Below are 24403 nucleotides of genomic sequence, written 5' to 3' on the forward strand. Positions count from 1 at the left end.
GATAAAAACATTGCACCACTTGTGTGACTGGGCCTAGTGCCCACCACAGGAATGGAGGGTAGTGGGAGAATCCCATTGACCGTGGCTTGATCCGTTCCTAATGCTGACAGTAGTTCCAGTCACATAAGTGGTGCAGCGTTTTTATCAGCACATGTGGGATAATGCTGGATGGTAGGAATGTTGTGGCTTCCTGCAGATTCAGGAAGTTTCCATCACAGAAATGTAAGGAAAATGCTTGCTTTCAGGCAAAGTTTGAGATTTGCAGGGCATTGTGGGGAAGAAAACCTCATATGATCTATGCAAGACACACCACCCTGGAATTCCCACATTGTCTAGCTTTCAAAATTGTCTCCGGTTTGTAGGGGTGGTACCACTGCACTGCCCTAAATACTGCAGCCACCTGATTGCTTATCTCTCAATGTAGTGTTTTAGGGCCATTTTGCGTTGTGGTCTTTTGGCTTACCCACGCAAGCAGGGTACCATTCTTATTGGGTGACAAATGGGAACTCAAGGTGGTAAGACATATGTGGGTCTCCGTAGATTCCGGAACTTTCCATCAGAGAAATGTGAGCAAAATGTGGTCTTTTTTACCAAAGTTTGACATTTGCAAGGGTTTCCGGGTAAAATTACCTAGTGAGACCCATGCATGTCATATGTCCGTGTACTCCCCTGGTTGTCTAGTTTTAAAAAAATGTACAAGTTTTCTAAGTTTACCTAGGTGCCGGCTGAACTAGGGCCCAAAATCCACAGCTATCCACTTTGCAAAAAAAGGGGCAGCTTTCAGTGTAAAAATGTGATGTATCCACGTTACACTTTGGACCATTTCCTGTCATGGTCACTAGACTTATCCACACAAGTGAGGTACTATTTTTATCAGGAGACTTGGGCAAATTCTGGGTGGAAGAAGTTTGTGGCTTCTCGCAGATTTCAAGACTTGAAAAAAAAAGGAATGTGAGAAAAATTTGTTTTTTAGGCAAAGTTGGAGGTTTGCATGGGATTCTCATTAAATAAAAGCTTTGTGAGAGCCATGCAAGTCATCTCACCCTGGATTTGGAAAATGGGCAAGTTGCTACGTTTCCCTAGGTACAGGCTGAGCTAGAGCCTAAAATTCACAGCCACCCACTTTGCAAAAAAAGGGTTATCTTTGAGTGGAAAAATCAATCAATCAATCAATCAGTTAATTTGTAAAGCGCACTACTTACCCGTAAGGGTTTCAAGGCACTGGGGGGGTGCTGCTGCTTCTGGTCGAAAAGCCAGGTCTTGAGTTGTCTCCTGAAGGTCAGCAGGTCTTCGGTTTGTCGTAGGTAGAGGGGGAGGGTGTTCCAGGTCTTGGCGGCGTGGTGGGAGAAGGACCTGCCTCCGGAAGTGGTTCTACAGATGCGAGGGACGGTGGCCAGGGCGTGGTCAGCGGAGCGGAGTTTCCTGTTGGGTACGTAGAAGGAGAGTCGACTGTTGAGATAGGCTGGGCCAGTTTTGTGGAGTGCCTTGTGTGCATGGATCAGGAGTTTGAAGGAGATTCTTCTGTCGACGGGAGCCAGTGCAGGTTCCTCAGGTGGGGGGTGACGTGGTCGCGGCGCGGGACGTCGAGGATCAGGCGTGCCGAGGCGTTCTGGATTCTTTGTAGTCTGTTGATGAGCTTGGACGAGGCTTCGGCGTAGAGGGCGTTTCCGTAGTCGAGTCTGCTGCTGACTAGGGCCTGGGTGACTGTTTTCCTTGTGTTTGTCGGGATCCATCTGTAGATCTTGTGGAGCATGCAGAGGGTGTTGAAGCAGGGGGAGTAGACTGCGTTGACTTGTTTGGTCATGGTGAGTTTTGAGTCGAGGATGACTCCCAGGTTGCGTGCGTGGTCGGTAGGGGCCGGGAGTGTCCCCAGTGATGCAGGCCACCAGGAGTCGTCCCATGCTGAGGTGTTGGACCTGAGGATGAAGATCTCCGTCTTGTCTGAGTTCAGCTTAAGTCAGCTTTCCTTCATCCAGTTGGCGACGGCCTTCATTCCCTGGTAGAGGTTGGATTTGGCGGTGAGAGGTTCCTTGGTGAGGGAGAGTATCAGCTGCGTGTCATTGGCGTAGGAGATTATGTTGAGGTCGTGCTGTCGGGCGATGCGTGCTAGTGGTGCCATGTAGACGTTGAACAGGGAGGATCCCTGTGGGACGCCGCAGATGATCTTGGAGGCTTTGGACCGGAACGGGGGGAGGCGGACTCTCTGAGTTCTGCCGGAGAGGAAGGAGGTGGTTCAGTCCAAGGCCTTCTCCCGGAGCTCTGCATTTTGGTGGCGCGTGCGTAGTGTGCGGTGGCAGACGGTGTCGAAGGCGGCGGAGAGATCCAGGAGGATGAGGGCCGCCATTTCGCCGTTGTCTAGAAGGATCCTGATGTCGTCTGTGGCAGCGATGAGGGTGGTCTCGGTGCTGTGGTTGCTGCGGAATCCTGATTGGGAGGGGTCCAGGATGTTGTTGTCTTCGAGGTGACGGGTGAGCTGGATGTTGACTATCTTCTCGATGACCTTTGCTGGGAACGGAAGCAGGGAGATGGGCCGGAAGTTTTTGAGGTCGCTCGGATCCACCTTGGGTTTTTTCAGTAGGGCGTTGATCTCTGCATGCTTGCAGTTCTCAAGGAAGGTAGTGGTCTCGAAGGAGAGGTTGATGATGTTGCGCAGGTGGGGTGCGATGGAATTGCCAGCTTTGTCGAAGATGTGTCGTGGGAGAGGGTCGGACAGGGATCCGGAGTGGATTGTGCCCATGGTCTTGATTTTGTCCTCGATGCTCACGTTGGCCCAGGTAGTCAGGGAGTCGTGGACGGTGGAGTGTGGTGGGTCCGGTGCGTCGAGGCCCGCAGGGGTTGTCCGGGGTTTGAAACTGTCATGGATGTCGGTGATTTTTCGGTGAAAGAAGGTGGCGAGGGAGTCGCACAGGGCTTGCGATGGCAGGATGTCGTTGGCGCTGGAGCTGGGGTTGGAGAGTTCCTTCACGATGTTGAAAAGCTCCTTGCTGTTGTGTGCATTGTTGTCAAGGCGGTCTGTGAAGGAGGTCCTTTTGGCGGTCCTGATGAGGTGGTGGTGGTTGCGGATGTCGCCTTTGTGGGCAGCGCGGCTGTCCGGTGTCTTGTCGCTGTGCCATATGTTCTCCAATTTCCGGCAGGTGCGCTTTGAAGCGAGGAGTTCCGGGGTGAACCAGCTGGCTCTTTTGCTGGTGTCTCTGTTGGTGGGTTTTTTCAGTGGGGCTACGGTGTTGGTGCAGTCGTTCATCCAGCATTCGAGGGTGAGTGCACCATCATCGGGGTTGGTGGGGTTGGTCAGAGGGTTGAGTGCGAGGCTTGTCTGTAGTTGTTCTTCAGTGACTTTGCCCCAGTAGCGGCAGGGGATCTGTATGGTGTGGTGGTGGTCTGTCCAGGTGAGTTCGGAGGCGTGGCTGAAGGTGACGTTGGGGCTTGAGCATCAAGTGTGTGACCGGCGATGTGGGTCGGCGTCTTGACGAGCTGTTTTAGTCCGAGGTTGGTGAGGTTGTCGATCAAGTGCTCGATCAAGTTGGAGGAGTTGTTGTCGTTGTTGTTCTCCAGATGATAGTTCAGGTCTCCGAGGAGGATGTAGTCGGTGGAGGTCAGCGCGTGCGTGCTGATGAGGTCGGCGATGGAGTCGCAGAATTGAGGCCGGGGTCCTGGCGGTCTGTAGACGAGGGTGCCTCTTAGGGTGGTCTTGGGGTCCGTGTGGATCTGGAAGTGCATGTGTTCGGCGGTGCTGAGGGTGTCGTTGGTGTTTGTTGAGACCCTGATGGTGTTTTTGTGAACAATGGCGATTCCTTCTCCGGCCCCGTTGGTGCGGTCTCTGCGGGTGATCTTGTACCCGTCAAGGATGGCTATGGCGATGTCTGGCGAGGGGGCTTCGTTCATCCAGGTCTCGGTCAGGAAGGTTACGTCCGGGGATGCAGTGATGAGTAGGTCCCAGAGCTCGACGGCGTGTTTGCGTGCGGAGCAGGTGTTGATCAGGATGCATCTGAGCTGGTTGGGCTCTGTTGTGGCGGGTGTCTCGGCGCCTTCAAAGCAGGAGAAGCTGCAGTTCAGGCAGGTGAAGGGCCCGTGGGTGCGCTTCGGGGCGGCCATGCAGCAGGTGTGGGTCCTTCCTGGGTTGAGAGCGACGAGGGTGTTGGCATCGTAGTGGAGGCGGTTTTCGTGTCCAGGCGCGGACGGGCACAGACGGGCTTGCCTTAGGCGCACCTTCAGCTCGTCAGCGGCACGCCCACTGCGCGCGGCCGCTCAGCGGCCGATATATATGGGGAGGTGGGGAGGGAGGAGCAGCTGGGAGGCGGGAGGTGTGTTGCGGGGGCAGCAAATGGGCGCGGAGGGGGCGGGGCCGCAGGAGTAGCAGCGGTGGGGACGGGGGCAGGGAAGCGGAGCGGAGCAACCGCGGGAAGGAGACAGGCAAGGGGCAAGGATCAAGAGGGCACAGAAGTCAGCAAAAGGGGAACAGAATCAAAAGAGGGGGCACAGCAGTCAGAAAAACGGGGCACAGAATCAAAAAAGGGGGCAACAGCAGTCAGAAAAATGGGGCACAGCATCAAAAAAGGGGGCAACAGCACTCAGAAAAACAGGGCACAGAAAAAAGGGGGCAACAGCAGTCAGAAAAACGGGGCACAGAATCAAGAAAAGGGGGCAACAGCAGTCAGAAAAACGGGGCACAGAATCAAGAAAAGGGGGCACAGAGCAAAACAGCGAGCGGGGGCAGGGGGGCACAGTAGAGGAGCGGTCAGACAGAGATATGGCACAGCAGAGTGGATATGAACCTAAGGCCACCGCTGGCCACCAGGGATGAGGCGCAGGTGGAAGCCTACGGGTGGTGGAGGGCCTCGACTTCGGCGGCGGTCAGTAGTCCTCAGCAGGGGTGCAGGCGGAGCTGCAGTGGGGGGAGCGACCTACCAGGAAGGTCAAGGGTAGCTCTCCTCACTGCGCAGCGGCCGCCATATATGGGGAGGTGGTGAGGGAGGAGCAGCTGGGGGCGGGAGGTGTGTTGAGGGGGCAGGGAATGGGCACGGAAGGGGTCTGGCCGCAGGGGAAGCAGCGGCGGGGACGGGGGCAGGGAAGCGGAGCGGAATGACCGCGGGAAGGAGACAGGCAAGGATCAAGAGGGCACAGAAGTCAGCAAAGAGGCACAGAATCAAAAGAGGGTGCACAGCAGTCAGAAAAACGGGGCACAGAATCAAACAAGCATTGGCATAGCCAATAGGTCTCGCTTTTGGGACCTTATAAGTGCTTAGCCATGCAACAGTTGCATAACTAAATACTTATAAGGTCCCAAAAGCGAGACCTATTGGTTATGCCAGTGCTTGTTTCTGTTTATTACTGCTCTGTAGTAATGGCGGCGCATGGGTGCCACCATTACTACATAGAAGTAATAAACAGGCTCACGGAGAACATTAAAGCAGCCGTAAAAGTGAAAGTGATCGCGATCAAACATCAAAGTGGCCGCGAAAGTGAGGCGTGCGCGCCCGCGCACATGCACTGTAGCTCTAGGCTAAAGTGGCAGCCGTTTTCGAGCCCTCACAAAATGTCTCGCCAGACCAGCGCATGCGCTGGGTCAGGCGAGACCTAAAAAGGGGGCAACAGCAGTCAGAAAAACGGGGCACAGAATCAAAAAAGGGGGCAACAGCAGTCAGAAAAACGGGGCACAGAATCAAGAAAAGGAGGCAACAACAGTCAGAAAAACAGGGCGCAGAATCAAGAAAAGGGGGCACAGAGCAAAACAGCGAGCGGGGGGCAGGGGGGCACAGAAGAGGATCGGGCAGACAGATATATGGCACAGCAGAGCTGATACGAACCTAAGGCCACCGCTGGCCACCAGGGATGAGGCGCAGGTGGAAGCCTGCGGGTGGTGGAGGGCCTCGACTTCGGCTTGCGGTCAGTAGTCCTCAACGGGGGTGCAGGCGGAGCTGCAGCGGGGGGGAGCGACCTACCAGGAAATGTGATGCATCCATGTTGTGTTTTGGGCTGTTTCTTGTGGCAGGCACTTGGCCTGCCCACACAAGTGAGGTACAATATTTGTCTGGATAATTGGGGGAAACCTGGATGAAGGAAGTTTGCAGATTCTAGACTTTTCTAACACAGATTGTGAGGAACATCTGTTTTTTAGTCAAAGTTGGAAGTTTGCAAGGGATTCTGGGTAAAAAAACTCTGCTGAGAGCCATGCAAGTCACCCCTCCTGGGATTCTCCCAGGTTAATTTTTTTTTAAATGTGCACATTTGCTAGGTTTCCCTAGGTGTGGGCTGAGCTAGGGTCCAAAATTCACAACTACTCATCTTGCAACAAAAGGGTCAGGTTTCTCTGGAAAAATGTGATTTGTCCATTTTGCTTTTTTTCGGTCCTTTCCTCCTGCCTACCCACACAAGTGAGGTATCATTTTTATGAGAAAGACATGCAGGGGCATAACATAGAAGAACATTTCTCTTTACAAAATGGATTCTCCTGAACTTGTGCCTTCCAAATGTAAGCCAATGTGTAAGAAAGAACAGATTTTGAAAAATACCCTCTAGGTCATGGTAATACAGGTACCCCCAAATTAAGAGATGTACAAATAAGCACTGCTCTTAAACATAAGGGGTTAAAGCAGCTAGAAATCTTGTCTTCCTAATAGGTTCCTAATAGATTAAAAAATGTACAAACCTTAAAAGTCTTCTCAAATTTTGCAATCTAATTCATATCTCCTGAATTGTTTTTAGGTCGTTTTTAACCTTGATCTTCATTTTAAGCAAATTTGTAATGGTGACATCTTTCAACAAAAGGTGCTATGCATCATCACATCATTAAAAAAGGATTTGAAGCCTGCCACAATACCCTGATAATATTTTTCATTGTGTACCAGAATTGACTTGAAACCCGACTACCAAGTCTCTCAAAGCTGTTGTTCGCTCTGCTGTTAGGCAATAATACTATATTTCACAGAATCACACACACTCTAGATACTGAGCAATGCAAATTGCCATGTTTAACAACTGACTAATGTAACCTGTAACAGCCAGGTTTATGTTTGAACAATGCTTTACCTGTTAACTAGAAACTTAATTCTCTGAGGTGAGATGTGGGGAAGTCCTGGCCACAAAGATGTGTACTATCTCAATAGAAACTTTGATTATATGTTGATACTTCTGAAGTTCAACTGCTTTCATTCCTATAAGCTCACCCCTACAGCTGCTAGTCAGTATACTGAAAACCTTAGACATGTTACCGATTTTTAAAGAATTCTGTAAAGGATATATATGTGTGTGCGCTAACTCACCTCACGGAGTTCGACTTTTTAGTTAATGCTAGTAGATCCTCTGCTCCATTGTCATGTGATTCACTGCTTTTAATATATTTTCAGGCTGAAACCAAATTTTGCACAGACCTTTTCTTCCATTATATTAGTGCATAGGCCTGTAATCACAACAACTTGACCAAGAGCAAAAGCTGGATCTGGACAGTAACATATACTTAGATAAGACAAATACTTCACTGCAAGATAATTTAGGTGGAGAACAGCCTGGTGCTTGTCTTGTCATTTAACTCAGACACCTTTAGATGAATCAAGTTTATTGGTTTAAATACAGTTCATTTGTGTTACAATAAGTTTTGGGATAAAAATGTCTGGCAGGGCATAATGTAATAAAGTTGTTGGGTGGGAAAGGTGGGAGTCTGAGCTACTAGTAGATACAATATGAGAGAATTTCCAAGGAAAGGGCAGGTGGCTTAGGAAATACATTTTATATATAAAGGTCTGCAGTATAGACCATAGTGGATGAAAGATGTTTCCAATGGAAAGTATTTCAGCAAACCCCAGAGCTCTGAAAAACCCCACTGCGTTGTGACCAGAGATATCCCAAATGCAAAAGCACCAGTGTACAATAGAGATTCAATAAGTGTGAAAGTACATTGTATGTACTCCCTTCCTAGTATGATCTATCTGTAGCTGGCTGACCACCTATTCCTTTTACCCCCTTAAAGCCTTTCTGTCCTCTACCCAAAAAGTATGAACTGCTGCCCTACGTGGCAGACAACTTGAACCATTTTTTCCTCTGCGTGATTGAGAGAAAGGTTAAAATTGCAACCAGAAATCTAAAACTGAAACGGTTCGACCTAAGGGGCCTCCCACCATCTCTCTGCATTCCCATTATGGTAATGCTACTTGTAAGTATTGAAATAATTGGGATTGGTGCACTGAGAAAGACAGGAACACATGTTTTCCAGAATAAGGGGTATTTGAAATGTGGCGGATTTGACAAAATTAACAAAAGAAAGGTCTAAAATGCCAGTAAGAATTTCAAACAAGGGGGTCTTAAATACACCTGAAGAAAAATTGAGAAACAAAAGAGGGCTTATTGTCTGACTATACCGTCTCATCCTTACCTAGCCACTTCAATAATTGATGAGGTCAAAAAAGACATGGAGAAGGATCTATTAGATTTTCCAAACTCCTCCACCTCAGTTAATGAAGGCAATGTCCGGGGAGGTGCACAAGTGGACGGGGCAGTGTCAGCTGCTGAACAAGCAGATAGGAAACAAACAGGTGTGCCACAGGTGGATGGTGTGCAGGTAAGCACAGTGAGCATGGCAAGTGACAGCAGGGCAGGGAATTTGGGAACAAGATGAGAGGCCAACACCACATGAAGAACCAGAACCAATTGGGCCTGGCGGCGCAGGGTACGCCTTAATCTCCTGGGTTCTCCTGCTTCAGCTAACAGAGACACGGAGACACTCTGTCGGCGTAAAAGATCAGATTTTATTAGCTGCAGCTAGTACAGTTGTCCTAGAAGTACACACGGTATGTTCCCAGGAGACTGCCACTTCACTCCGTGGCGCACAATCTTATATAGTACATAGATAACATATACATTAACAAAGAACACACCTAAAACATACATAGAGGACCAATAAGGTAAGGTTAAAGACAGAACATGTCCAATAGAAAAGGTTGAAAAACAAAGATATCGAGTAACTCGAAGAAGCCTCTCCTCCAACGGTGTTTGCCATCCCTCCCACAGGTTAAGGTATTAACATGTCTGTAACTGGTTTGCAGGTGGCGAGATACGTTCGTGTGTTTTGGAGGACAGTTGTGAAACAAGAGAATACGAGCGGAGGACAGCGAAGGCCAGAAGATAAGATAAGGTCAGGAGAGAATAGTGTGAACCAACAGATAGTTAAGACAGGGATTAGGAAAACCAGACAGGGATTAGTGTACTCGGCCAGTCTCTAACACCAGCTTCGTAAACAGAGGCACAAGGCTATTTTGACACAATATTGCAGGAAAAGACTTTGTTCGTCGTGCTGCCTGAGTGAGGGCAGCACAAAATGGCGGCAGAGCACAATATGGCGGCTCAATGCGATTGTGATCGAAAATCGAATATCCTCAGACCCTCCTTTTGCCAGAACTCAGGCAAGATACATAGACTCACGTCAATCTGAGTCGATGTCGATGGCCATGAGGTCATCAAGCTGTTGCTGTAACATCATTCTAATATTCTCTGTTCTTTGTGTCTTGGGCTTTGGGATGCACATAGTAGCGCAAAGGTCGCAGATGGCGGGACCACAGTGCATACAAAGGCAACAAGAGAAAATGATGGCTAAAACCATACCGAGGAATGTTAGTACTTTCCAACCCCATTTGGACAGTTGTCCCCAAAACCATCCCAATAACGACCAATCTCCTTCGTCCTGATGAATCGACTCAGAGTTTATATGTAATTTAGAGATGGCCTGGTATACTGTCGGAGCGTCATCAGGTATATAAATACAGCAACTCGATTTGATCAATCTACAGACTCCACCACGATCTGCAAGAATAACATCTAAGGCAACTCGGTTCTGTAAAGTAATAAGACGATCTGCTTGTAGTTCTGCTGTAATATTACTTAAAGCTCCTACAGTGATGTCTATGGTAGTCTCTACGACACAAACCAGTTGCCTCATATTCCTGCTGTTTGCCATAGGACCCCAAAAAGGAAGAAATCCCTTTAGGAAGTCTCCTCCCTCTTGACCTGCTGTGTCTTTGGAATCGATAATTCCTCTGCCATGTCTGTTTTTATGAAAATTTGAAGTGGCAGTGTATGTAGGGGGAAGAAGAAAAGCTATATAGCAAGTTCCAGAAAAAACAGTCGGCAACCACGTATAGGCTCTATCATGACAGATGAAATACGTGCCCTGAGATGGCACTAATGGCGGCGAATTCTCAGATGAGTGGATATAAGTATGGGAACAAAAGCTTTTTCTTTGTTCGGGGTCAGTAGTTTGACCATTGATTTGCAAACAGAAATTGCCTTGATGAGGTACAGTCCAAATCGGTGGAGATTTTCCTTGTTTAAACTTATCACTAAGACTTGTGATGTAATGAGTTACATTCCAATTACCGTATGCTTTTCTTTCATCGACAGCAATTTTGCTATTTTCCATGATTTTAGCCATAGCTACCATTCCCTTTATCAATGAACTATGACTGAAATATGGTCCACCAATGTAAGAACTGACAGGTCATTTAAATCGGCTTTGAGAGGCGTTAGAGAAAATTACAAAATAAGCCCAAGCAGAACCTTCAAAGAGAACGGAAGAACTAAATATGGCATCCCTTTTTCTGTGGTATTAGGCATTAATCCACACACCCAACAATCAGTTGTATTAATTACTAATTGGTGTTGGTGTAATAATTGCATAAACGAATTATTGTAGTATTCGATTCTTCTTACGAGTTCATGTTGGGGAAGTGTATGAAAGAGATGCGGAGAGATAGTGGAATAAGAAGGCACAGTAACAGAAGAAGGGACAACTTTTTGCTGCATAGCATAAACAATCCAACCTATACACGCCAATAGAATACATAATAATATGAAAACACATAAAGTTATACTACAGCGACTGTATATTATTTTACAATGATTGTTTTTAATTTTGTTCTTTCTCTCTCTTTCGCCTAATGTAGTTTCCATCTTCTAAATGGATGCTCACGGCAATCTTCCTTAATCACTTGATCACGATTGTCTGCCGTCCTATGACACTGCAAGTCCTTCAGGCCTATTGCCACTACTCAGGTCACAACCAAGACTCCTACCGTGACCCTGCAACCGGGATAGAAACTACATAGAAGAGAGATTTTCAAATTTTCTTCTTCAGTCTGGGTCTCAAATCATAATGAGCCTTATCAGGTACAGTCTGATCCTGAAACAATGTTCATGGATTTGTGGTGTTCAGACGAAAATGTGATGGTACAGCTTCTTGGAGAATGTTGTCATTTTCTTTTTCCGACAGTGTTCCATTCAAGCGTGCATCACTAAAGGGTACAAATCGTGGAACCTTCTCGCTTTCAGAGTCACTTATACCCTTGCGGACCCACTGATCAAAGGGCAAAGGCAAAGGAACCTTCTTGCAGTGCACGCCGTGAATCCAGTATTTCTTTCCTTCAACCTTCACTGCTGTACGAGTAGCTAGGAGAACCTGACGGGGTTCTCTCCAGCGAGGCTCCAAGTTCTTCGTCCTTTGGAAATTCTTCACACAGACCCAGTCACCTGGTTGGATGGAATTACCTGAGTCTGTGGAGGCCTCTGGCAGAGCGCTCTGAACCTGTTGATGAAGAACACGCAATTTAGTTGTAAGGTCGTGCAAGTAATCAATCAACATTGGGTATGGCAAGTCTGAATACTTCTTAGGGCGAGGGACTCCCCATATATTAGCTGGGCGTCCGAAAACTATCTCATAAGGGCTAAGTCTCAAACGAGAATGCACAGCCGTTCTGGTGGATAGAAGAGCCAAAGGTAGTGCATCGGGCCAACCAAGGCCTGTACTAGCCTGTACTTTAGCAAGTTTGAGTTTTAGAGTGCCATTATAGCACTCCACTAGACCCGCTGACTGTGGATGGTTTGCCGCATGGAACTTCTGTCTTATACCAAGACCTGCACAAACCTTTTGCATGACTTGGCCCACAAATTCGCTCCCATTGTCACTCCAGACAATGAGCGGAAAACAAAATCTAGGGAAAAACTCTTTTAGAAGTACTTTGGCTGTAGATAAAGCAGTATTATCTTTCAGGGGGTAAGCCTCTATCCATCGGGAAAAGGCACATACCACCACTAGCACATATTTGAGATTGTTGCATCGTTCCATGTGAATGTAATTGATTTGCAACACCTCAAATGGATAGGTTGGAGGAGCAAAATGACCTGCTGGAGTTGGGGTTCCCTTTCCCGGATTGTACATTAAGCAAATAATGCAATGTTTCACTACATTGTCTGAACACTTTGGGATTCCTTTGTTTTGCCATACTGGAGCCAGAAGCTTGCATATTCCTTTCGCACTTAGGTGGGCTGGACCATGCGCCATAGTAACTACAGGTAGTACATAGGCATCTGGTAACAGCCAACGTTGGTGCTCGGACAATTCCACCCAACACCCCATCTCATCTAACATTCCTGTACTTTCTTTCCACCTACTCAATTCTTTTTCTGTAGCCTCTTCTTGAATTGATTTCACACTTTCTACTGTATCCTCATACATTCCTCTTACTCTGACCCAATTTGCAGGGCCTGCAACATACATGTGACTTGTAGCATCTCTGGCTGTCTTTTTCGCTACCTCATCCGCAAATGCATTCCCGCGACCAAAATCGTCAACAATCTTCTTATGTGCGCTACACTTCACAATTGCTATCTGGGTAGGCAAAGTGAGTGACTCAAGAAGATCAGTCACCAACTGACCATGTTGTATCTTACTGCCGTGGGAAGTAAGGAATCCCCTTTCTTTCCACAAACGTCCAAAATTGAACGCTACACCAAAAGCATACTGACTGTCGGTGTACACGTTCACTCTTTTTCCTTTGGATAACAAACACGCTCTGGTTAGGGCTATCAGTTCAGCTGCCTGAGCTGAATTATGTCTGATGCGTTCTGTTTCCACGACTGTATGCAAAGTAGTAACAGCATAAGCTGAAGTTGTCTCTCCATTAGGAAGCTTAAAACAAGAACCATCTACCCATAGCGTTCCATCCGGATTCACTAATGGCGTATCTGTTAAGTCAATTCTACCTTTTGTTTCTTTCTCAGTACGAAAGAAACAATCTTGAATACTTGAATTCTTGAATACCTTTCTCTTCTGGAAGAGGCAACAGAGTAGCTGGATTTAAAGTATTACATCGTTTGATGTGCACATGACTAGCCAAAAGCGTCAGCTCATATCCAGTCAAACGAGCACTCGTAAGATGCTGTGTTTTTGTTCTGGTTAGCAAAGTATCCACTGCATGTGGCACCATAACAATGAGAGTATTATCTAGCACCACTCCAGCAGACTGTCGAATAGAAATTGATGCTGCTGCTGTCGCTTTGAGACAAGTAGGCAATGCTTTAGCTACTGGATCTAACGTAGCCGAAAAATAGGCACATGGCCGCTGTTTATCTCCAAATCGCTGCGTTGAAACTGACAACGCACAACCTTCTCTTTCGTGAACGTAGAGCGTAAAAGGCTTACTGTAATCAGGAGTACCTAGTACAGGAGCAGAACACAGAGCCGTACGTAAGTCAGTAAAGCTCCTCTGACAGTCGTCAGTCCATGGAAGGGGCTGAGGCGTATCTTTGAAAGTGAGTGCCAACAAAGGCTTGGCCAACAGAGAGAAGTTAGGGATCCACTGCCTACAATAGGAAGTAATGCCCAAAAAGGCACGTACCTCTCTTTGTGTGGATGGCACAGACATTTGCGCAATAGCTTGGATACGTTCTGGGGTTAATCGTCTTCCCTCCTTTGATAAGAGATGACCCAAGTAGGTAACCTCTCGGTGAACATATTGTAGCTTAGAAGGTGAAACCTTATGATTAAGATCGGATAAGTGTCGCAACAATGCAACCGTCACATTCTTACATATATCCTCTGAATCAGCAGCGATTAACAAGTCGTCCATGTACTGAATGAGAGCAGCACCAGACGGCAAAGACAAAGCATCAAGATGACATTTCAGAGCTTGACTATAAATAGAGGGACTTTCACAATAGCCTTGAGGTGTGCGCTTTAACCGGAAGCTTCGGCCTCCAAGAGAGAAGCCAAAAATATCCCTACTCTCTTCGGCAATGGGAATACTAAAGAAAGCATTTTTCAGATCGATAACAGAAAACCAAACCGCTGTAGAAGATATCATCGTCAACAGCGCAGTGATATCTGGGACAACAGGAAACTGTGGTACAACAATTTGGTTTACCTCCCGAAGATCAATTACAAAACGATTAACAGGAGGTTGAGAAGGATCAGTGCATTTAAGAACAGGAAGAATAGGGCTATTACATATGTTACCTCTCGTTTCCTCAACCACATCCTTCTGAATCAAATCATGAATGATTTCCAAAAGCGCTCTTTCACCTTCAGTGGAAATTCTATATTGAGGAACGCGTGGCAATTCAGCATTGGGCTTGAGAGTAACAACATAAGGTGGAATTTCAAGACAACCAACATCATTTGGACCCGTAGCCCAAAGCGTTGTAGGAAGAGAGAGCAATTCAGGTGGGAATTGATCTTTAGACAAATACATTGGAGAAGTCAGTTTCTGTCCTAAAGTAAGATATACACCAGAAGGAGAACAAGTTATTGTGGCATATATTCTTGTCAATATATCCAAGCCCAATAGATTCTTGCCGCAACCATTCGTTAAGAGAAGTGGAACTTCTAAATCATAAGGGCCAATTGAAATAGGCAAAGGGCAAGAAACCGGATTACGAACTGGGGCGCCAGAAAACCCTACAGATACATTCGTTAAGCCAGACAAAGGTGCCCCAGGGAGTTTTGAATGAATGATAGAACTTCTCATCGCACCAGTATCTAAAAGAAATGGCTCTGAAACACCCATTGTAGTGACATTAACATAAGGTCCATTCTGATCTACTGGAATTGGCACAACTCCCTTACTTTGTCCATGGCTGTCCTAGTTAGCATGAAGACTTTCATTCTCGCCTTCAATATAACAATCCTCATTGTAATACTGTGTAGACCAAGCGTTTTGCTGATCAAAGTAGTTCACGGAATTAGAGGGAGGAAGGGAACGCTGTTCTTGGGTCAATATACCTCGACCTCTACTTCTGTTTGCTGACTGGAGGCCAGCACGACCTCGTGGAGCAGATAGTGTCCCATTACACTGCAATAAAACCGGACAACTATTCTTAAAATGACCTTCCTCTCTACAATAGGCACATTGATTAGGACCTAGCAAAGGTTGCGGAATATATGGCTCAGGCTTTTGATACACCCTCTGAAACTGCGGAGGCTGTTGAAACTGGGCATGATCATAACGAGGTGGATAAGCCTGTAGCAAGAGAACCTTAGTTTTCAATTCTTTAGATTTTTTCTCTTGCTTATCTTTTTCTTCTTTATCTCTATTTTCATAATATTGAGCAGTAGCCAATATCTGAGCTGGAGAAGAAACAGCCGACAAACTCTCGGAGTCTTTCAACTTATGCAAGAGCTCGGGAAGCAAATTAAATACGAACTTATCTACAAATAATCGCTGTCCACACTCCGTAGTCATGTCCTGACCACTGTGATCAATGAATGTCTCCTCAAAACGAGTAAAGAAATCAGAGACACTCTCATCTTTCTTCTGTTTACACGCGGCTAGTTTATCCCAGTTAACTCTCAAGGCAGGCATCATCGTTTTCATTAATGCAATAATCCTACCAGGGAGTTCTGAAATCAAAGCCTCAGGTTTCGCACCACCCACTTGGTTTCTATCTGCGGCAATTATAGCATCCCAATCTCCACCGAATTCTTGGGCATGATTCTCTTTACGAATCTTAGCCCATAATGCTTGTGGAACTACATTCCCCATCAACATATCGATATCGGCTAAATTCATGATGCAGGCTTCAACAGTTTGTGACAATTCTTTATAATAACCTGCAGGGTTTTAACGAGGATCCGGTAAAGACTGTTTAAGGGCTAAAACTTCAGACCTTCCACAGGGGACATGTACCCATATTTGCTGGAAGTGAGCAGGAATAGGTGGATTACCACCTGCCCCTGGAACCTCTTCTCTCCATACCGGAGGAACCTCTCTCATTGGATAATTTTTCAGTGTCAACCTGACTGAGGGATCGGAATCAAAAAAAGTCTGTGAAGTAAATAAGGTTCTAAAGAAAACAAGTGTCTCTACAGCGTCCTCAACCTTAGAACCCACAATGAGTCCCTTATCAAAATTAGCCTGAATATCTATCAGACCCTGAGGGACCGAACCCAAGTCCATATCCTTCCAACCTTTAACAAGAGTATCACACATAGCATTGAAAACATATCTCTGCGTAGGCGCATTCCACTCTGAGAAGGTAGGCATAATGTCGGGTACGCTATACCGAGGACCCTTCTCAATCCATTTGCGAGCGAGAGAGTCTAACCTTTCTCGTTCTTCGGAAGCTGGGAACTGACTACGAGACTGTCTTCGAGAAAAAGCCGGAGACACATTTAACGCCTCAAAGAAAGGAGATAAAAGACCAGAGACCGTTTCTGTAAGTCGTTTACGCGTAGACGGAGAATTGGACATAAGAATAGGGGACAAGGTATTAGGCGAACTAACGGAAGGGAAATCAGTAATTACCGGAGGAGCGGAAGGCGTAGAAGATGAAGGTAAAGGAGTCGAAGGCAAAGCTGGCAAAGGCGGCAATACTTGAGGGGGCAAATGTGGAAGAGCCGGAGCAAGCAGAGGCGCAACTGGCGGCTGAACAGGCTGTAACAACGGGGGTGCATTAGCACCTTGTACATAGGGCGGAGGCAATCTTAATAGGTGAGACATCAAGGAGTTCTCTTCTAAATCCTTTCATTTATCAGAGGGGGAAGCTGGCAACATCGGATAGCATTTATCTATCGCCATACGATGCTGTCTCTCTGAAATTACTATCGCATTATCAACTTCATCATCTCTAAGTTGCTGAGCAGCCTGTATAATTGTCATACTCTGTGCTTTCCTATCTCGTTTTTCTTGCTTAATTTTTCTCTGTTTGGCTTCCTTACGCCAAAGGCAGAAAGAGTCAAACATTGCCGGCCGGGCTTTTCTTTTAAATAAAATAGTTTCCAAATTATCTAGTATGTTTCGGGCTCAAAGCTACCATTTTCTGGCCATTTTAAAACACCATCATTCTTCGTGTATCGGATCCATGCCTCGTTAAAGGCAATAGGGCCAACACCATGTTTAGAATAGAGCTCATAAGTGGGAGTTCCAACCAAAGGAATCGGACAGGAGTCCACCAGCCGGGAATCCCTATTACAACCAAAACAACAAAGTTTCTCAAACCTAGTCAGACCAGGCATCGTCATTTCACTGGACTGTTCACAAACATCATGGGGGTTAAATACTTAACACAGCACAAGTGTACTTACCCCTCGGCTTCTGTTATTGCAATACCCGAATCAAAGACCCAAAGAACCTAAGAACCAAAGAACCAAAGAACCTAAGGACCAAAGAACCAAAGAACCAAAGAACCTAAGGACCAAAGAACCAAAGAACCAAATGTGGGAGCGACCCACCAATACTTAACTAAGATGTCTTCTTACACCAACAGAGGCCCCGTCTATTGTCTCGCTTTATGATACATCATCGAAAAGAGGGCCAAGGCAGGGCGGCAGGCAGGGCAGCAGTCGTCAGTAGCCGTCAGGAAGGAGTAACCACGCTGCAAAAGACCTTCGGACCACTTTCGACATACAGGGGTCGCTTGACGTGGCTCGCAATTCCTCCAGAATTTTCTTGCGGGGTTCCTCACGACCTTCAGGCAGAACCACTACCTCTGAAGCTGCCCCACCTTGGGCGCCAGTTGAAGAACCAGAACCAATTGGGCCTGGCGGCGCAGGGTACGCCTTAATCTCCTGGGTTCTCCTGCTTCAGCTAACAGAGACACGGAGACACTCTGTCGGCGTAAAAGATCAGATTTTATTAGCTGCAGCTAGTACAGTTGTCCTAGAAGTACACACGGTATGTTCTCAGGAGACTACCACTTCACTCCGTGGTGCACAATCTTATATAGTACATAGATAACATATACATTAACAAAGAACACACCTAAAACATACATAGAGGACCAATAAGTTAAGGTTAAAGACAGAACATGTCCAATAGAAAAGGTTGAAAAACAAAGATATCGAGTAACTCGAAGAAGCCTCTCCTCCAACGGTGTTTGCCATCCCTCCCACAGGTTAAGGTATTAACATGTCTGTAACTGGTTTGCAGGTGGCGAGATACGTTTGTGTGTTTTGAAGGACAGTTGTGAAACAAGAGAATACGAGCGGAGGACAGCGAAGGCCAGAAGATAAGATAAGGTCAGGAGAGAATAGTGTGAACCAACAGATAGTTAAGACAGGGATTAGGAAAACCAGACAGGGATTAGTGTACTCGGCCAGTCTCTAACACCAGCTTCGTTTAACAGAGGCACAAGGCTATTTTGACACAATATTGCAGGAAAAGCAGAAAAGACTTCGTTCGTCGTGCTGCCTGAGTGAGAGCAACACAAAATGGCGGCAGAGCACAAAATGGCGGCTCAATGCGATCGTGAATGCGAATGTGATCGAAAATCGAATTTCCTCACACAACACCTCACTTCGCGGTCATGTTCATTACCACCCTGCCCTTTGACATGGCTAATTGAATATCACCTGTGATAGTCATAGGCTAAAATCAAAATGGAGAGCTAGATATTTGGACTAGAGGCACACATTTACATAGAGGAGTGCCTCCATAAGTGATGAGAACTACAGTGAAGTTTTAGATTACCACTTTAATGCAATCCTACATTTGAGAAAGTGCCCATGCCTCGGTCGTGACAAAGGTATCATTAATGCACCCAAGTCCGCATCTGATCTTCTCCAAATGAGTAGATAGATTCAAGAGGTACCCAGAAGTATAGGAAGGAACCTGAGTTGATTTTTCATTGTTGAATTCTGAATTGGGCTGGAAAAGTCCAATTACTGTGAGTTAAAAAGTCCTGTAAGGTCTAAGACAAATTAAAAGCTTTAGAGTTGAAATCATGCTGGCTACTGCTAGAGATAGGCTACTCAATACAATAGCTCAGGCATGTTGCACTAAAATCAATTGATCAAAAATGAATAATTACAAACAGAAATATTGCATAATTCGCGGACTACTTAGATCATTTGAAAAATCTTTTTGACAATAATTCTGGTATTGAGACACTGCATGGAGGCTGAGGGGGAAGTATTTGTTCAGGAATTGTTGCCAAAGGTAGAAGAGAATTTTTGACTCATTTGAGTGGATTGGCAAAATAAGACTTTTTCTAAGTAAGTTATGTTTGATAATCACTGTGTTGTCTACCTGTAAAGAAATCATGTATGTAAACAAATAACATGTCTTCACATGCAAACAATTCAATAGATAGCCAGAGGAAAGCGCTAAGGAAGAGAAGGAGGTGGGGGAATCAGAAGGGGCACATGGCAGGAAAAAGGAGGTTTTACAGTTACTGTTTTAACTGTGGCCAATTAGATAACTGTAACAGAGACTGGCTAAACCAACAAAGGGATCACATGATCAAAATTAATAGCACAATATCCTCCCTTTTCCTATGCCACCTCCACACCTCTGATACCAAACCTATAGGCCAGCACAAGAGAAACTGACTTCCCCCATCACACCTTGATTCCCTCTAATCGGAAAGAACCATCCATTCAATATGTTATTAATGGAAGACCCACCTTTTTACTTATCAATACTGTTGCTAGCCAGTCTGCCTTGAATACCCCTCAAATCCCAGTTAATTTCTGCAATAGTCACAATGATAAATGCAGATGGCATTAGAACTCAACAAATCCTACACCATGTTACACTTCCTGTCTGTGCCCCTGCATCTTTTCACAGATCAACATGTCTTCATTTTGAGTTCCACCTTTTCTGACAATCCGCTAGACAGGGGCTTTCTGTGTGAACTGAATTGTACTCTATATTGCTCTAGCCTTGGTGACTTTCTGGATGTTCCTATTGAAGATGAAAAAGACTTGGTAAGTGAATGTTTTTCTGTTAGAAATATTACTGAATGTCTTTCCTCTTCACATGATTTGCCGAATGTCCTAGAACAGGTCCCCTCCAGTCCCAAAAATGCTTTTAACATGTTATATAATTTAACTGCTGATCTTTTCAATATTCATTTCCAGCCCATGAAAAAACCTACTTGCACACCACAATGCTCCTTTTGACCAGACATTGATGAGTGGATCCATTCCACTACTCCCTACTTACTACAAACAGGAGTGTTGGGTTCCACTCATCAAGAAGCGGGGACAATAACTTTGTCCAAGAACTGCACGCTATTTCTTTTGTTGTATTGCCCACTTTCCTGTTTATCTGAATTCCGCTACAAAATTTGTTGTATTCCACCCAGAGCCATTTGTTTCACAGTAGCTGATTTGTGTTCTGGCTTCTTCTCCATTCCTATTCATAGAAAATGCCAGTTTATTTTTCCATTGTAATTTGTGGAAAAGCAAAAGCAACTAAAGTTGCTATAACTTCCTCACAAGTATACAAAATTACTGTCCATCTTTTTTCAATCTCTGAAAAAAGAATTGGACACGCTGGTTTTCCTGATGGGTTCAATACTTTATATGATCTGTTGGATCCTATGAATAATGCAAGTGGGATAATTTGTATCTGCTTGTTGAATTATCTGATGTATGATATTTAGATGATGTCATTTCTACAGGAGAAAGGCTCTGTCTGCCAATTACCACCAAGATTTTCATTAGTTGCCTCATCCTATTGATGTAGTCCAAGTGGCTCCCATGCATCAATTAATAGTGTCAAAGAGGTTTGGGCTATTCTAGGATTGCAAAAACCAGGTGCGGTCGGTGTGCTGTATGCCGGTGACGCAGACGGGGAGAAGGGAGAGGGTGCTAAGGCAGGCATAGCTTCACCAGTGGGAAAAACATTATTGGAAAACAAACTTACCTGAAGCAGGTCGCGTCACTCTCTTCTGTTCCTTTAATCCAGGCAGCACAGGCTCCCAGAATGCCCTGCAGCCAATCCTGCGTCTGTTTTCACACATGAGAGCAGCTTCAGGATTGGCCTGAGAGCCCCCAATTTGCGCTCCAGGACAGACTGGAGTCTGTGCCTGCTCTCTCCAACCCAGCTGCATTGCTGGGTTGGAGAGAGCTTTCACTGTGCATGACAGTTTGGCTGGCCTGAGATGGCAGGCCAAACTGTCATGCACAGTGAAGGGAGAGTGCCTACCACTCTCCTCAGTGCCTGTCAGCCCCCAGGCCCCTGGCACCACCCCCAAGACTTGGCAGAAACAGAAAAATAAAACAAGTGTTTATTATTGTTTAATTATTTCCTTTCCTGCATGGTTTTTGGGGGGCGGTGCCCCTCTGCAATAGTGGAGAAGCCACTGCTGGTTAAATTCCTATAGTGTGAGAAATTGGGTTGATGGTTCAGTGGGGTTTTAACCCTGCTCAGGCAACAGCCACAATCCTCCTCAGGGTGAACCACATTTGTGACTAAATTAACCTGTGCTTAACCCTCTGATAGATTGCCACAAAAGCAGTCAGGCTTAACTTATAGGCAATGTAAAAAGTATTTATGTAGCACACATCCAGTAATAAATCACCCTGGGAAGGTAACTCTGCTCCACCAGCGGAATGTGCGGAGATTTGCCTACTCCGTGGCAAACGCAGATAAGACAAAAACTCTCCCTCCGTGGCAGAGAGGAGTTAGCCACTCCCCCCCTCTCAACGTCTTTAAAAATGTAAAAGAAGCCACTTACCTGTTGTCTGTCACCTCCCCTGCCTGGCCGCGTTCTCCTTCCTGCTCCCCGCCTGTGTGTCAGATGTACAACATAGTGTTTTTTTAATTACAGAATGACTCAAGGAGAAGGGAGAAGAATACGGCCAGGCAGGAGAGGCCGCAGACAACAGGAGAGTGACTTCTTTAACATTTTTAAAGACTTTGGGAGGGGAAGGGAGCGTAGCCTATTTCCACAGTTTAAAAAAAAAAAAATACGCATAGAGGCACTACGCCTGCTACGCCCAGGGTTAGTAATAAAGTGAAAACATAACACAAGAAAAATGCCACAACAATGTGTTGTGTGGCTGTCTGGGAGGAATAAACAAAGTCCAACTACCAACTATTTGGGAAAATAGAGTACATTTTATAAAATTATTTGACATCAAAATAATCAAAAAAGCAATCTGTAGACCCGTAATTATGAATGATTAAAGTTTAAAGTTATTGGAAAACAAACTTACCTGAAGCAGGTCGCGTCACTCTCTTCTGTTGGCAGTAAAACTATGCCTATAGACTCTGTAGTGGCAGGCCTAAGACATGTTTAAAGGGCTACTTGTGTAGGTGGCACAATCAGTGTTGCTGGGGCTCACTAGTAGCATTTAACTTACAGGCCCTGGGCACAGGTAGTGCACTCACTAGGGCCTTCTAGGTAAACTAAATATCCCAATTGTAGATAAACAAATGTTACCATGTTTAGGGGGGAAGTACATGCACTGTAGCACAGGTTAGCAGTGGTAAAGTTCTTCGAGTCCTAAGGCAAACAAAACCATTTTGCAAAAAGTGGAGTTAAGCAGGCAAATGTTCAGGGAAAGACTACTTTAAAGGATGACAGATCTAACACTAATCAAGGAATTAAAGGACTGATTTAGAGTTTAGCGGATGGGTTACTCTGCCACAAGTGTTACGGATATTCTCACTGCCATATTTCAAGTGCATTATATCCAATGGTACTTGCAATATGGTGGGAAGGATATCTAACACGTTTGTGATGGAGTAACCTGTCCACCAAACTAAATCAGACCCTAAGTTAAGCCCAAATGAAATTCTGGTGAGCAGTCCCATGATTTATCCTCCTACCCACTCTTCTACCCATACATTGTCTCCAGCACGATTAGATTTGTATCTCTATGTGATGTGACTTTAAGGTACTACAAACAAATAATTCACTGTCTTAATAGTTTCTGTTCTCAGGTCAAAGACCAATCAAAGCTTGCCATAGCTCACAAAATAGAAACTGGCACAAGTGAAGGAATCTATCCAGTTCGGCTCTTAACCAACACTGCTGAAAAAAGCTAGGAACTGCTCATCTGGAACCCTGTATCACACTGTATGCAAAATACAAAAAAGGAAGAAGCTCAGTCCATTTATGGAATGGATCCTGCAATGACAGAGACACAATGGATGAGCACTGCTGATACAGCCCCTTCTCCTATCCATAGATTTGGTCTGTGGCCCTAAGGGAAAGTGTGAAAGCTAACCCATTCCTCAATGGGTGGACACAGCCTTGTATTAACTTAGTTGTGAGATTGGGTCATCGTGTTGCTGTGTCAGCAGGAAGGGCAGGCAGTGGGGTTGAAGAAATCAACAGAACTGATCCTTCAACTCTTGACAGAGTTAGATGATTGGTCTAAAAGAATAACACTTTCCTGCAAGTACTGGATGAGTGCAAACATAATTTGTATTGTCTTGTTGTTCTCTCAATTACTCACTGATACAAATGATTTCAATCAAATTTGAATGGGAAGAACAATGTACTGGCCACACTTGCACAAGTAATTTATTCCCAAGTGTGATAAATTCACCACCCCCTTTGCTATGAACGATATAAATATTCCCCTCCCCACAAAAGTGTGCTGCCTCCTGTTACAACTGTCTGGCTACCACAACTGAAGAACTGGTTTATGAAAAGGGGGCACAGTGATTATAACTAACTTTGGTGTCAACACCGAAATCCAACGTTATTTTCTTTGTTTACACAAGGTGCCTTACAAAAACTGCCATTGCTTCTGGGTAATATTTCACCCATAATATTGTGACTTAATAAACTGGCACTTACTCTATTAGTGACAAAAGACCTTGTACCTGATTACCTAAAGAGAGGTTTGTGGACTTTTTTCCTGGTTATGTAGTTCCAGCTATCAGACACTCCATCACGCCTCCTCCTATTTTGTACTTAGAAGCAGAAAAGAGAATTTTCAAAGACTGCAAGGTTCTTAGCTGTAATGTTTTCGAACTATGGAATGAGTCTGTCCATTTAACAAATCAGAAAAGCCACCAGAGTGCTGGAGTGCCTTGTCAATTCCACTACTAATGCTCTTGAAAGGATAACCACCCAACTGGCGCCCAGAGAACTTTCAGTTTGCAAGATAGAATGCCTCTTGATTGCATACTGGCTGTAGAGGGTGGTGGCTGTGAACTGCATGAGTTGAGAGTTGTTTCTATATGGCTGGGAAATCCATAAAGGAAAAACAGCAAATTACTGATATTCAAAATAGTGTTGAAAACCTTGCTATTATTGATAATGAATTTGAATGATGGAACCTCTGATCTGTGAGACAAAGTATAATTAGAGATTGGGGTATAAAACCATTTCAGTCTTGTTAAATTTGATGGGTTCCTGTAACAGCCAATAAATGAAGATGACTCCTTAAATGCTGTGTCCA

The sequence above is a fragment of the Triturus cristatus genome, chromosome 5_1 (genome assembly GCF_964204655.1).
Source record: "Triturus cristatus chromosome 5_1, aTriCri1.1, whole genome shotgun sequence".
Taxonomy (NCBI): Eukaryota; Metazoa; Chordata; class Amphibia; order Caudata; family Salamandridae; genus Triturus; species Triturus cristatus.